This window comes from Haemaphysalis longicornis, unplaced genomic scaffold (assembly GCF_048455015.1).
Source record: "Haemaphysalis longicornis isolate Haplotype H1 unplaced genomic scaffold, Haemaphysalis longicornis Haplotype H1 scaffold_2, whole genome shotgun sequence".
Lineage (NCBI taxonomy): Eukaryota > Metazoa > Arthropoda > Arachnida > Ixodida > Ixodidae > Haemaphysalis > Haemaphysalis longicornis.
Window position 1 is genome coordinate 57,937,272 of NW_027526295.1, and position 16,591 is coordinate 57,953,862.

Consider the following 16,591-nt stretch of genomic DNA (forward strand, 5'->3'; position numbering starts at 1 on the left):
AATCCGACACCGACCTGTTCTCACAGCGTATTAAGTTTTCCCACGATGCACCGGTGGCCGGCCAAATACACCCTTCAGCACATAAATGCAAAACACAAGGAATTGCGCAGTGCAAGTCTCAGAAAGATGCCAAGAGGCCCCAGTTGTTCTTTCTTTTTTTACCTTCTAACTGAGTGTATTTCAGCGGTGCTTCCAAACTTAATCGTCTTCCTAGACAGCAAAATTAGATAAGACTTCTGCGAAATGTAGTGAACATCTACGCCAGTTACGAGCAGTCTATCTGGACAGTATTTGGGACACGGTTAGTCTTTCCGGCAACGGCTTTCCATGTTTCTGCTCTACGGCCTAATTGCAGTGAAGACACGATTGAATAGAGACACGTCCTACTTAATTGCTTCCGGTCAAAAAAAGATTGCTGCTCTGGGGGGCATCCAATTAGGCCGCGAAACGAACTGTCCATCCTCATTTCTGTTTCACCATTCATTTTATAGGTTTTATTGTACTTTTGTGTGCACAAGAAACTTCGATGGCTTCAGTGAAAGGCAATACAGTCATAAGTATACGCACAGAGAGCTAGACGGGAACACATCACTAATATGTACCGGCAGCATTGCAAGCGCAGGTAATGTTGATTCCGTTTTTTACTTTCTTCGTCATTCTGCACATAATAAAAATTCACTGGTTCTACTATTCTTCACTGCTTCGACAGGTACGAGTGAGTACGATACGACGACATACGAGGTACGATTGAGTACTATACGACGACATACGATTGAGTCGCCATTGCCAGCTTATAATACGATATCTTTACTCGTCCTCTTCGGTCTCACATTAGGCTATGGCAGCAACTGCGCCAAGCTTTAAACTGCGTTTTCCGTCCCCGAAGAGCATATTGGTGAACTTCTGGGTGGCTTCACAGAACATTTCCCGCGATGATTTTATGGCGACGGTTCTTCGAAGCCGCCTTCAGCTGATGCGATTTCATGATTTCATGGGACTAGAATGAAGTGAGGAAAAAGGTAAAAGTAATGCAGGCACGTTAACTGTGCTATGGCCTTGGCGGACGTCAAATGTTCGCAAAGAACAACAGTGAGAAAAAAGAAAAGAAAAAGGAAGGTAAAGACTGAGCGCAGGAAGATGTGCCCAGCATTAGGACTCTAGCGGTTCTCTTGCAGTGAGTGGCTAGATGTATAGCCTTTTTCGCTGCAGATTTTTGCCAGGGTAGGCAGTTTTCTGAGAGCACATAAGCGCTTTGGCCGCCTTGAAAATTGGTAAGGGAGAATGCCCCGACGAAGGACTTTCTTGCAGGAGAACGGACCCCGAGCGTCTAGCCTGGGAGATGTAGGAGAGCTGTGCGTTCTCCGAAGCAAAACGCGGGACTACCATGAAGCATGCAGAATGGTCTTCGGCGTCACAAAGACTTCGCAAGCCTCACTGCTGGCCATTGCAGTAAAGGAGGAGCGCGCCTTTTGGCATACCACTCCCAGCCAAAGGTGAAAAATTAGGGTACGGCAGATCGTGCTTGGACTAATGGAAGGCGACACAGAAGGTGCGGTCAGAGTCACTATACGTCCACTCATGAACTGTTGAGTAGTTCATGTCAAGCTCGAAATACAAGTCAAATTTATTTCTCTGTCAATAAATACAAACTTATCCGTATACCAACGAACGTCCGAGAATCCATAGACTGTAATAGCGCATTAGATAATATAAGCTAAATATCACTATGTATAAAGTGCAAATAAAACCATTAAAAATAAAAACACCTAACGAGCAAATAATTCAAGTTATTAAGGCTTAATTTTATAATGGCCAAACTTTGCTCTTAAAATATACCTACTACAAACTATCGGAAATAGTGTTATAACGAATTCCGAACAGTTCAATATAAAGGTGCACAAAACCAAACAGATACCATGACAACGAAAGTGGGATTCCCGTAGTTATTTGCGACAAATATCATTTAAGCCTTCTGATAGCTTCTTAAAGACGATGTTCTTTATAGGCGGAAGGGGGGGGGCTGAAATCTACAATAACACTGCAGCAAAAGAAGAAGTTTTCTTGCTTTAGTTAGTGCGCTCTGTTGGTAAAAAGACGGTGTTTTCGCTGCAACTCTTTCATATTTTTAGTCCTTAACCGAATAAATTTGATAGCATTGTATGAAATATCAGAGTGAAGTAATTTGTAAAAACATTGCTTAATTGTGGCGAAATAGTTGACTTACACTTGGTATATTACGCTCAGGCAGCAGTAGAACAAAAAGGCGGACATTGCTTTCACAGTTGTTGCGTGCGAATATCAAGATGAAACATAGCACAGACCACAGCCCCCGTTCGCTATTCTCGCTAGGACTTTGACCAAGCTAGACGACGTGATCGGACACCAGGGACGCATCTCATAAACTTGATCACCATATGTATGTACATCTGTGTGTCGAAAAGGAAAAATTACTGCTTCGGTTACGGTTCGGATTCGGGTGAATTGATTTCGTCCCGGTTCTGTTCCAGTTGGGCAAAATCACGTACCAAACCGTTTCGAGAACCGGTTCAAGCTTGCAACCCGGGTCGGGAACCGGTTCAATGAGATGAATTATCGGCAGTGAGAATAACAATTTAGTGGCTTAAAGCAACAATACAAACAAAATACTAAAAAAAATCAAAATATCACTGTTTCCCCACATCAGTGGCGCAATGTCAAAGCAAGCTTTAAACAATTGGGTGAGGGTTATGGCGTCTTCGGGTGGGCGTTGACGAGAGCTCTGTAGTGCTCTGAACAGCGGCCTCGCCTTGGTTGGTAGAATACCAGTGCTCTAACTACCTTCGGTTGCTTCTTTCGGAGCGCCAACCTGCCACTCGGAGCGCTCACGACCGCTCTGACTTCGAAGTGAGAGCGTGGTGCGATCTGGCCGGGAGGACGGGTCACGTGATACAAAACGCCGCGGTCATGGAGGAAAGAAAAGGTTAGGAGAGACCCTGACGTCACATTTGTGAAGCCGAGTCCCGCCATGACTTGAGCCCACGGAGCCCAGCACTCTATCCCGACATCCTTTGCTGTCTCCGGTTTGATTTGACTAACATGGCGACGCCCTGCCCTCCCGCTTCGAAGCGAAAACAGCTTCGTCGCTAATTCCTCGGTGCGATATCATGTTCTAAGCTGTTGATTTCGCCTTCAATTTGCCCATTCTAACCCTCACCCAAAGTTTCAATCGAAAAACGGCCTTCGTTTTTGAGATAGAAGGACGATTTTTCAGCTCTTAAGCCTGGCAAAGTAGCGTTTGTCGTCGTCATAGCAACACGCTCGCGGGATGGCGAACGCAGACGACGGGAGCATTGTTTGGTGTCGTACAGCAGTGCGGTCTTTGCGCGCTACGTCTCAGCAGCGATAAATTTCACTTCATTTCACAACGAAGAAACACAATGTGAGCAAAGAACGAACTGTGGCTCTCGCCAACGCTGAGCGAAGGGGATTTTCCCCACAGGTCGCCGGCGATCTCGACGCAACGTAAGCTCCGCTGCGGCCGGGATTAAGGCCGCCTCCGATGGCGGAGTGTTCAAACTGGCTTAATCTAAAAACGTTTGTCGTAGTGACTGCGCTGGTTTGCAAGCGTAGCGAGGCAGCGACATACCAAGCGCCTTAAAAATTTGTCGGTTCTATTTGCCCAAATTTGGCCGCCGCAGTTGTAAACAAGTAAGCAACATTGTCCATGGGCTCAAGAAAAATGACGTAACTTCCTCCACACTTTTCGCAATGCATTGGGATGCTAGGGGCCTCTCCTGAGTATTCTTTCCTCCATGGCCGCGGTTCATCACGGCCAGGTTGGAGGAGCGGCGGGCCAGGCCTCCCAAGCTCGGACGTTCCCTGTCTTCCCTATAGGTGGCGTCAAAATCGACGCCCCACGTGACCAACCTACAGCGAAATTTTCGACCATCAAGTCCACCAGACGGCGCAACCAAAATGTTACTTTTGGTATAGAATACAAACTATTCATTCCGTGACTCAGAAAGCCAAGAAAGTTCGCTTACAATGTTTTGTTAATAATAATATTAACAAGTTCCGCATCAAACATCCGTTGAGCAAAAATGTAGGCAAGTTTTTACGAACAGCCGACTGGTGCACCACCTCACTTCTGAATTCGCAACCTCAAAGCCGACAATTCAAATTGAAACCGCTGCAACGGCCCACCGTTTCTATGTGCGCGGAGCACTGGTTTCGTGACTGTTATTGCTGTTATGTGCTTTTGCGTCCATCAGTTGTTGAGAGGACTGGCAAAACACGGGAATTGAGTTCTTGTGGAGTGACAACTGTGGGAAATTCTGCATCGGAAGACAGCTGTCAAGGCCAGAATATTTGATTCTTCCAACAGAAGGTGAGTGTTATGCACTGCGCTAGAAAGACGGTGCAAACAAAACCGTTGTCGTCGTCAATACCTCATTTGTGCATGACTTCCGCTGGAATATTGTCTTATTACTTTCAACTGTCCTGGCCCCTCTCGAACATTTCTGACTATCTAGAACCCGAAAAGTTGTGGGCGCATTTGCCTCAACAGGTGTGGCATTATTTCGGATGGAACTTTTGAGGCTACCAAAAGACAGTTTTCCCCCGAGCTTTACCTAACTGTTGCCTTTCTGCTTTGACGCGTTAGTGAGCATGTAGTCAACAGCGCTTTGCTACAAATAAAGTTTGCATTCATAGATACGTGGTAATGCGAGTTAGGTTATATTAGCATGCCTTGTGACAGATGATGCTTGCGTCATGGTTAATACGCGTGAACTAAAAATACTGCGTTATTTTTTTTTTCAGAGGTCGGTGTTCATTTAGACATTCTGGCTCAACCTTCAACATCGTCGGCGCACGCAACAACTGCACCAAGGACTGGCAGGCCATTTCAACTCTTCGTGCTTGCCTGATATGACAGCCATGCGCCCGACTGGTGTGTTTATGTATATTTAACTTTCACTTATATTTATTTCTCTGAATTTATGTGACATGATTCTCTTAACTATTCGTTCTTCCAATTTAATTTACATTTTTCATTCATTCCTTGATTTTTTTTTTGCAGATACAACCAAAGAACAAGGAAGCACACACCGGAAGGCGACCAGATCTAGGCGACCAGACCAGACATAATACATTTGCACGAGCAAATGTATTATGTTGCCTGTAGATAAATGTTACAATGTGCCAGGTATTTTCACCAAATGTTTAAAAGAAGGTCAGCATATATCAATGCGTTCATACATGTGATGTGCATATTTCTGAGTATGAATGGAATAGTTGTTCAATTCAAGAACACGATATTCGGTGTCTAAAAATATTTAACTTCGGGCGAGTATTCTGTATACTGCAAATATAGACACGCATCAAAATGTGCGATGTGATATTGTTATCTAGCTAGCCACTAAGCTCACTCTAGCCCTGAAATTCAACGTTTATTAATAAATCACGATGTGTACACATTGGCAAATGTAAGGAAGCAAATGCGGGTTCTAGTTTACTTTCTTCCATTCCCTTTCACTGCTGCTCAAGAGTACTTCACTTTCTGTGTACATTTACAACACTTCGCACAAAAAAATTGCTGTAAGACAAACTGTACAGCTCCTGTTAGCCTAAAGCAAGTTCGTGCAAGAAGCTGAGAGGAAGTAAGCTTTAATGGAGCAGCTCATTTCTGATAGACACTATGATTCTATGCTCTGGTGATCGAGTAGGTGTCTCCTTTGTTAATAGCGCTGTGTGGACCTTGCAGGTGGCCTTTAAACCTTTGTACACAAAGAAATGTGAGGGGTCAGAGTTTGTCTTGGAGGTCTGGAGATGTAGTAGCCCGGGTCATCTAGAAACAGGGATAAGCTTGTGGCAAAAGTGAAGAATGAGGAGGTGTGGGGCTTTGTACCTCAAGGGCATATTGCTTTAGCGAGTTGGATGGGTTGCCTGCGAATACCTCGCAAGGGCTTTTTGTATCAAATATAACAAGGGAGGCCACTGCTACACTCAGTTAGTAAGCGTGTGAAAATCCCAGTTCCCTCCAGGGCGCAATTTTACATGTAGCCACCCACTGCAAATTGTTGCACAACTGGGTGAAAACTATTCAATTAATGCACCATGATGTCACTCCCAAAAATAGTGCACGCAGGCAGGTCTTGTTCTAAATTGTAAGGAATGGAAGATAGTAGATACTATTGGTTGAACCTAGAAGGAGACTAAGAACTTTAAGTCGTGTACCGAACTGTGCAGTGCAGTCCATGCATTGCAGCGTCAAATCGTATTTGTAAGTCTTGCTTACTGATAGTGCATGGTTTTTTCACATTTATCAATCACTGAAGCATAAAAAGTGCTTTTAAAATTTTACTGTCAATACAGTATCAGGCCATCCACATTACTACTGGCAAAATTCAACATTTAAGTTCATTTATTTACACCTGAAAGGGCATTACATAAGGGGAGGGGGCTCTTGGCCGAAGTATAGTCAGCGTTGCAACGCATACTAAAAAATAAGACGATGAGAACAAAAAGAACACAAGATTAACAAGGGGAAATTCAACTTGCAGCAAACGGTGTTAATCAGGGTAATGGAACCAACAATGTGGCTTTTCGACGTGCAATTGCGAGTCAACACAGGGTGCGTGATACGTTATTGTGCAGCTGGGTTCTGAAATCATATTTATCCTCTCTTGCTTATGGAAATTAAATTTCATGTCGCATTTTTACTGTGTAAATATGAAGATAAAATTATTTCTACCAAACATGTTTAATTACATTCTATATGTCATCAGCAAGTGAAATATCTCATTCATGAGTATTAATTACCGCACATGATTCGTAACTACCCTAGAGCGTAATAAACAGCTGTTGCCACCGTTATGTACATCCTATTTTTGAACGGTAAAGCTACTGTTTATACCAGCATCAAGTATAATAATGGGGCATGCAACAAGCATTGCTCTAATTAAACTAGTTAGCAATTAACTACTTAGCAATTTTCCCGCAACAGAGCATATCGGAGTACTTTTAAAATTTTCAGTGTTGGTAAAAAAAGTCAGATAAATATTTTTAACGCCGTAGGTGTTTTTTTCTTTTTCTTTAAACTTGTGATGCTGCTTAGCGCGTGCTTGGGGCCTGTCGCACCCCCCAAAAGAGATAGAGAAAAAAACGCCGTGCCTCAAACACTCGCTCACGGATTTTAGTTCCATTGCTATGTTCAAATGTAGATATGTTCGCAGTAAGCGATGGAGTTTGCAATAACTATCGCTTTAATCCGAGAGAATTTCCATGCGTCTGTGTCCTTCGTAACTTGTTGCGACGTCCAAAAAGAAAAAAAAGATACGGGCAGCAGAATATTGGAAACAATGTGTGCCCTTCCTTCGAAATCTTAGCGCAAGTAAACGAGTTGTTGTTGCAAAAAAAATGTGGTCACGAAAGCGTCGTACAATTGCAGCGATCGAAATGAAATGATGTCCTGGCCTCTGTAAACTTGCGGATGTCAATAAACGATTTGTTCTCACTTGCTGCTCACTGTGGTCTGTGCCAGTCGAGGCCATCTGGTCACCTGGCGTAACATCACTTCACTAGCGCGGCGCAAGTAAACACGCGGCCAGCGTGCCAGCCAGGAATGCCAGGAACCAGCAGGAGCAGCGAGCCGGCGGCCGCCGTGCGAGGGCAGCCATGTTATTAAGGAGCTCAAGCGGCCTGTGCAAAAAGCATCCGCCATGTTTACAAAGCCTTGTTTACAGCGCCATCAAGCGGGCTTTCTCGGTAGTTCACGACGCCGCCACTACGCTTTTTCTGGCACTACAGGCAAAGCTAGACCTTTGCTTCTCTAAAATCCTCCCTGTTCTGTGGGCGGGCGCGGGCAATGAAAGTGCGCGCTCGCCGCTCCTCCACTCGCGGCTGTGGGTTCACCACGACCGGACTGGAGAAGCGGTGAGCGCGCACTTTCATACGCCCTGCGCACCCAAGAAGAAAGCGATACAGAAGATTCTTGACACAGTGAGGGCGCTTCGAACCACCCCTCTACCCTCCCAACCCACCTTTTTCTTAGTCCACTTTCTTAGTCATCTGGTGAAGTGAGCTGACAATTCTTGCCGCGCGTGTTTTGGATCTGCCACGGAATATCACCTGTACTAATGCATACATTCGCTGCTGTATCTCACCGAGTAAGTTTATTTGTTGTGCGGTTCAATTGCGCGATTAGAGAGTTTTAGCTAACCAGTTTTTACCGCCCGCTCCGGTGCAGACGGCCCGCGCAACCCGACCGGATAGTGAGCAGCAGAAACACTTTTAGATAAGCGATAACCGTATCTCTCTCGACGGGGAATCATTCACGTCACTGGTCGTGGCCTGTGCGTGGCCAAACCAAGACTTCATCCTAAAGAAAAAAATAAGACGTGATATTTTAGTCACGCAGAAGGCTGCCTTTATTGCCTGTTTCGCCATTTTTATATAATGCAGTCGCGGATAAGATATCATCCTAAATAATTTTAAGGAAGCCGTTCAACTTTCGTACAGCCATGACAAGGCTGTTTTTTTTTTTGGGGGGGGGGGATTAAACAATCCAAGGATTATTTTCCTTGGAACTACATAACGCCACCGCTAAGCGATAGGACGGTGGAATGCATTTCATACCCTTTCTTTTTTGTTGAAGTCGAAATCCTAGCTATGAAATGGCCAATTACGCTATCATCGTCAAACCTTAGAGCTAGGCCTGCGTACTAGCGCGCTAAAATACCAGGGTTTAATACCACTATTTAATAGGAGCGATCTAGCATAACAAAAAAATTCCACTGCAGCCTGTTAAATGCTACCAATGAATTCCATTATTTCGTCACCTACAATTATTTGTTAGTTGTCACCTTATCCAGGGTGTAGGCCACAATTTTGTTTAAAGTAAGCTTTATTTACCGCGCAGTCATTGCATTATTGCTCTAAACACTGGAATGCATTTGTCTATAGCTATCACTAAATTGTAGTCGTTCCGCTTACCCCTGGCCATGATTCTGTTCGCAACATCGCCGAATTTTAACATTAATTATGCAATTAGAAAGTGAAAGGGTAATTAATGTAAAGAGCGAAGCACGATACTGAGCTTTTAGGGGGGGGGGACATTCTGTAATTCGTCGACAGCAGTGCATCCCCTCCGGAACAAGCTGAACTAGCAATAGAATAGCGAGTCTTTCATTCAGTAACCGTACACCGCCGAAGACAAATAAGAGCTGAAATCTGCAAAATACGCAGAAAGAAAGAGAGGGCTGCCTTTTGAGCATGGGTTATCTGTTTAAGTGTTTTTTTTTTCGCGAACAAGTTTGGCCGACTACATCAATTATTATTATTTGTATCTTGTAAAAACGTCAACTTGCCCGCTCTACTTTCCTAAAAAATGAAAATTATAACAGGAGCCACAGCACGGCCTGCCTATGCATTGATGGCACGTTAAAGGAACGGAAGTGTATACAACAATGCCAAATATTTTGGGGTTTTACCGGTTCAATTTCGGTTATTTGGTGATTAATAGTTCGAAACCACGTGAGGTGCCTTTTATTTTTGTTGTTTTTCTGTGAAAACACACTATTTAAAAATGTTGGCGCATTTGATTCCCCGGTGCTACACCTCTGTTTTGAAGCGAAGCTTATGCTGCAGGATGCAGAGTAATTCAAACCACTAAGGAATATTTGATCTGCGTCAAAATCTCGACACATGGACGTTCTGGTTTTCCGTATAGTACAACCGAAAAAAATTTGCGGGGGACGTCAATCGAACCCGGATCCTTATCGTCATCACCAAATGGCTTAACCACTCAGCAACTCCTACGAGCCACACTCGTCAAGTATTTACACTTTGCAGATGTGCAACTTGGTTAAACAAATTGCGATATGAAAAGCGTTTACACGCTTCGGGTGGGGGCCTTCGCCGTTGCGCAGTGGAGTATTCATGTAGCGTGATGGCTCCAGCAAAGTCGCAGCGAGGAAAAGGGCAAACTCGTTTTATGTCGCCTGCAAACTGGCGGGAATGACACTTTGTTTGCTCAGCCTTGCACCTTCCTCGCGCTGCTAGCAGCAATATGCTATTGGTACATTTGTGAGCATCCCGCTTCCCTGTTGCGACTACGAAGAGAGCGTTCATAGTTTTAGCATTCAGGTAGCTTAAGACGTCATTCAGTAAGCCTATTCAGGTAGCTTATTCAGGTAGCTTAAGAGGGTTTAGCGCTGGTGGACTGTTTTAGACATGTCGTAGAAGCTCGAGGCATGCCGCGGGGTTTAATAAGACGGTCCCCTTCACCCCGAGTAGTCGGAGTGGCCCTGGCTACCACCACAAGTACAGGGTAACGATTACCTTAACATAAATACACAAGAAAGTGGAGGGGAGCACCGACCCGCCGGTAGCGGAGTGATCATCGCAAAAGACGCGTACTCTGGAGGTCGTGAGTTCGGATCCCACCCGAATGGCAAGCTTTTGTCAACTTTCGTTTTCTCTTTCAAAACCTCTGTCGGTTTCAGTGATGATTAAATGACCTATCTCTCATTTTCCCCTTTGCTTTCCTTGGGTTTCTTCACACACACCCGCACACACGCACGCACACACGCATGCACACGCACACGCACACACACGCACACACACACGCACGCACGCACGCACACACGCACGCACGCACGCACGCACGCGCACACACACACATATACAGGGTGATCAAAGTTAAGGCGACAGGTTTTTTTAAAAATAGGCACTTACATTTACGCGACGACCACCTTTACAGTGAGGTTATGCGCCCAGGGGGACACATAAGTAGGAGGTAATCATTGATTTCGGAGGCTTAATTAACTGAAATTGTTTAATTACCCTTTAGTGAATACCGTAACCAGGCATGTTTGTATTGGAAAGTTAGACGCAATCATGTTTCTAAGCAGTTTCAATTGGCAGAATTCTTCTAGCGCATCCGTAGTCCGAGATATCAAACGGTGAAGTTTAATTGCCCTTCGCATGATGCCAACGGCATAACCTCACTGCACAGGTAACCTTCGCGTAAATCTATCCGCCTACTTTTCAAAAAAACCTGTCGACTTAACTTTGATCACCCTGTATATAAATCAATGGCGTAAATGTGAGAGCCGGATGCGTCAAAGAGTTCAGTTCAATGCAGTATTGGGTTCACAGTGGAGGCGCGATTATATACCTCTGCTGTATAAACATCTGAATCACAAGCGCCGTATCCCGTATGGAAGGTGAGACAGTCTGCGTCAGCCTTCTGTCGCCATGACGTCTCCGGCCTAGAAGTATTCCGATCGTCTCTTGCTTCTTGAGCGATCAATGCAAGCTCCCGCTGCAGGCAGCTGAGTATCGGCGGCAGGCGGTGCTGTTACGCAGGGACCGCATGACAGCCCAGCACCAAAGAGCCTTACGTTGAGGAGAGAAGGGCGTTAAACTGAAGCTCTGCCAAGGCTCGGATGGGTATAAATGTCCCGTTTATAATATTTACTTATAGGAATATTTACTGCCTATCGGGATACCGCAGATCTATTCGTTTTACGTTTCTGCAGCCCAGAAAATACGCAGAAAACAACCGATTCCTCCTGAAAACCCATCACGCATCCAAGTACATATTTGTGTCTGATTAGATATGAATACTGTCGTATGTATTGGAGGGCGAAGTGTTCTCAACGACAGATCCAGGCCTCCTCCATCATTATCCACTGCTTAGGAATAAAATTTCTGAGGAGCCACGAAGAGAGAATACAAGTTTGTGTTATTCGAAAGATTTCGTGTTTTACAGTGCCCCTAGCGTTTGCCCGAATGCAAACGATGCTTTATTCACTGATAAATTAATTAATTTGGGTTAAAAGTTTGACTTTCCCCCTAAATCATGCGTTTTCGTGTTCTGCAATGACATCAGAGAAACCGACCCCTCTGCAGCCGATTGGGAAGCCTTGTTTACCGTTAGTGGACCTAGATGGCGCCACCATACCGTGGCAAGCCGTTTTCTGCATTTGGTTTGTGTTTGACCGTATTTAAACTTGTTTTTTTTTTTTCAGGGAGAAAAGAATCATTTCTTGAAACATAGCGCTCGCTCGACAAATATGGTCGCATGAGACACCGTTGCTTGGCTGAATCGGCCAGTGTCGCCTGAGACAACCCTGAAGCCCCGAAGTCCTGTGCAGCGAAACCAAGCATAGTGTGCGCAGTACCAACAGCAGTACGCATCGGTACTTCTATATTTACGTGTGCTTCGTAACTTCCACTGTTTGTTCCACCACTCTTACGGCCTTAAAATGAATGCGCCCTAAATTTAGGCGCAAATCGCTCGTTCGGCAAGCTTATAAGCTCTGCCTAATTTGCGTTTGCTTTTGCCGCCCTCTGCCAATAGCAGAGCTGGCTGGTATGACATCATAGGTTCTGTTGCAGGAAATGAGCTAGTCTGTCGCATGGCCCCTCCCTTTTTTCCTATTTATGTAGCTTATTTGAGCGAATTTTACGTTAAAAGTGGTGTCCGTATGATTCTAACGAAGCAATCTTTTGGATGAACTAAACTTGTGGTTTCTTTTCGTGGCTCCTTTAAGGACACCTGTCCTTCTCGAACGAAGCAACCGTACGACATGCCTCACAATAAACCAACAAACACATTGGAATGCTTATCAAAGCACCACCTGACAGGCTGAAAATAAATAATCTTTGTTGGAGAAGCCAGGGAGCTTACAGGTGGCGTTTCTAGTACAGCACAATGTCTATGGGGGGGAAAGTCTAGTGCACGCTTGTACACTGCTGCTTTAAAGCTAATCGGGTCAACTGCCAGTGAGTGTAAGGAGGAGTTTGGATATGCCTGGATCGTTAGATGGCCGTGAAAGGCAAACTGTTTCCCTTCATGTGCACAACAGCGATATCATAGCGATACGTAGAAACGTTTACCAGAAAAAAACCTGTTACACTAAGTAGTAAATGTCCCTATTGCTTTTTAGCTTCCTAAAGCCTGCCATGCTGGGCGTAGTTATTTTGCCCTGTCCAACTGTACTGGTTATTTGCGTCGACGATGTCACTCAAGAGAAAGCAGACGAAGACAGGCGGCCCTTTTGGGTGATACGCGTCAGTGCATAAACGTTGTTATAGCAGAAACCGAAAACATTTATGCCTTTTCCATTTAGTCAGATTCTGCTTTAAACGAACATTAATGGCGGCGAAGTCTTAAAGGGAAAATAAACAGAATTCCTTCGTTCACGCAACCTTCATCAATTTTTGCGTGAGTGTATTGATAGAATGACCGTGTGCGGCCGTTACGATCTACGATCATTCATATATTACAAGTTTTTAATGTCCCAATGCCTGCCACGTATTAAAATGTGCAAAGCCTTTACGACAACCCCAAATTTCAAGCTTCAAGTGGCTTGTAACCTTCCTCTTTCATGCATGATGACAGGAAGAGCGTAACTTTTAAAGAAAATATTGCAGCTCGTAATAAAATATACGCGAAAATATTCAAGTAATTAACAATACCGACACAAATGTTGACACGGGCGAAAATAGAAGACGCGTCCGGCAGATCACATCAATCGCACTTACGAAGAAAACAAGCACCAGAATTACGCAGAATATGGAGAATGGCCACTTTTGCCCAGGACGGCGCTGTCGAAAAAAATTCAGCAGGAACGAGATTTGCTGAATATCTAGTCATCATGGGCCTGCGCAGCACACAACGTCCTAAATTTGCATCTTATGCAGATAAATAATGCAAATCAGTTGATTATCATGCACGAATATTTAATGATGATGATGATGATGCTTAGTGGCTTCCCTTTGTAACGGGGTGGCGTTGCACAGCGGCCTTAGTCGCAACGCTACTGTACAATCACCCCGCCAAAAATACAAACAAAATAAATAAAAAATAATATCAAAATAAAACCAACCTGTAATTCAAGGGCGCCACCACGAGCGAAGCTTGACCGTACAGTGTACGCTTACAAAACAAGGCGTCAGGGAAAATTAAATGGGGGACTTGCCTAGTCCTCCTGGTCGCACTGTTACCCCTAAACCCTAACTACGCGCCCACTTGCGAGGCTTCACATCTTTTACAGTTCACTGTTCGGTGAAATTTACGGTAATTCATCCGTGATGTTGTTTTTATTGAAATGGGCCGATGACGCCATGGACGTAATGGTTGAGCAGATAGATGGCGCGCTCACAAAATTCGGGAGCATTTGTAAAAATTCCGCATCGCAGCCCAGGCTTGCGCTTAATTAGGTTGATTGGCACATCAAAAAGGGGGAAAGCGAGGGAACGCTTAATCAGAAGCGCACCCAACTGATTATCTGAGCCTTCCGCGAAATGGGATTTTCTGCCGCTCTTGATATTTTTAAATGCGAAGCATTTCTTAGGCTCGCCTGGTCCTGCGTCGTTGATGGCGGCGCCGTCCACACGCTCACTGCGCATGCGCAACTCTCCTCCTTACACCCACAGCCCCGCGATACTACACTATAAAAAAAGAAATAGTTAGCGGCACCCGGTTTCGATCCCACGACTCTCTGGCCGCAACGGGAGGTACGTGGTGCTCTTCCCACTACGCTACAAATCCGGGACACGAGCAAGTGCGACGAACGTGCCTTATGTTCTTGACTCATTCAAACTACGTGAAGAAGCTACTGATACAACGAAGGCACGCGAAGCTGAACGTCAACGGAAACAACGAACTGAAAACTTTAGAGGGGGATGCTGAATTTCCCGTGGGAAAGCTGTGGCGGGAAGCGCCACGCGCCTTGCAGCTCAACCAGCCCCGTCCGCAGCGCCTCTGATGCTGATTGTGGCAGGATGCCCCTAGGGATTGGCCAACCAAAGAATCCATCACGAGATAGGTTCGCGTTCAACCACCGTCGTCATCTTCCCGTAGGGGAACCGCCGAAGAAGAAGAAGAACGAGAAGACAAAGCTGCGAAGAGGAGGGCGTGTACATTGCTCTCAGCCGGTGCACAAATGTCAACAACCTTTACCTCACCAAAGCTGACGGAGACTACCGATTCTACCACAGAGACAACATCGACAAGAACATGATGGACTAGTTTCGGCGCTCGAGAACCACCGACTACTCACCGTAACACAACAGCACTTGCGTGCCTTTGCCACCGGTGTGGACACGGACGCGGAATTCCCTCTGGCGCTAGTAAAAACCAGATCACTCAACATAACGGCAACACAATGGAACCACACGGAACCGCCACGATGCTTCGCATCCTCATCAGGGTTCCCCACGTGAAGATGGTGTAATTTTTTCACTGTTTCATCGCTATCGATTTCCATCGTTGTTGAGGGGACGGTTGCAAATTATAGGGGCTGATCAAGAAATTACCCCAGCTACACTGACTTAACGTTGCTAGCGGTGATGTTAATAAAGAAGCTTCCAGGCATTCCCTAATGGCAAGGCTAAGGCTAATAGAACTTCTTAAACCGAGCAGATCGATTGCCTTTGCGCCAATTCTTTTTGCCGTGTTCCATTGCTCGCGGTATCTACTGAAACCTTTCCTTACTTTTAAACATGGAACCCTGTCCCGAGGGGGCGCAACGAGCAGTTCTTTCTTTTGTCACACTGTATATTTATTGGCTATTGCAACAAGCAACCAGTCAGTTCTTTTTCATTAAAAACATTGGAATATGACTTATCTATTGATGTCATGCCCAAAATATGGTTAACGTTTTCTCTTTGCTCAACTGTGTTGACAAGTGTAAACATTGCCGCCAGATTTAGCCGTTTCGAAAAGCTTTGCCTGTGCAAGCGTCATGGTCACGCATTCTTTTAACTTGCTGCATTTGTTTTGCTTCGCGCATGCTTCTTGCTCTCCCCCCTCTAGGCTATGCCCTCTCCACATCACTCCTAGCACTTTATTACATTTCGTCCCATGAAAGCACCGCCCAGAAACCGCTTCTGAGGTGTTTAAAATTGCAATACTTTACTTTGCCCAGTTTCAGTGGGTAGGACAGAGAAAAAAAGCCTCCTGCGGAGCTTGACACGTCCCCGGCCATTACAGGGAATGTGGCAACATGGGCAAACGACGATACAGGCATGATTACTGAACCTGTTTTGCGCTATGTTGAAAGTGCAGCGCACTATAGGGGCTCGCCTTGCCATCGTACCTCGCTCGCTGGACCCAAGTAGAACCCAGCGGAGTTCCGTCGCAGCGGCTGTCGTCGCGGCGTAACCCAAAGACTTCGAAACAAATGGTTCGTATAGACATAGGCGTTTGAAACTCGTGCACTGCTGGCGCTTGTCATATATCTCCCTGTTGTTTAGCGTAAGGAAAACTGTAGGTACATTTAAAACAAAATATACGTAATCAGCCGGCAGCGCCCCCGATTATTTGATTAGGAACGCTCGTCAGGTTGTTTTTTTACGATCGTAAGCAACAAAAAGTGGCAGTGCAATGTCGGCACATGCGACAGGAAAGCAAGCACAAAAAGAACAGAACTCCCGCTTGCGCAGTTTCAGGCCCAGGGCGCGCGAGCACCGCGAACGCGGGAAATTTGAATTGCATTGGGTGATAGCAGTGAGCGGGTAACGGCGCTACAGTCCAGTATGGTGAATCACTGCTCTGAACTTCCGACAGCTTTCCCATTGAGGAGAACGGCTTTAATTT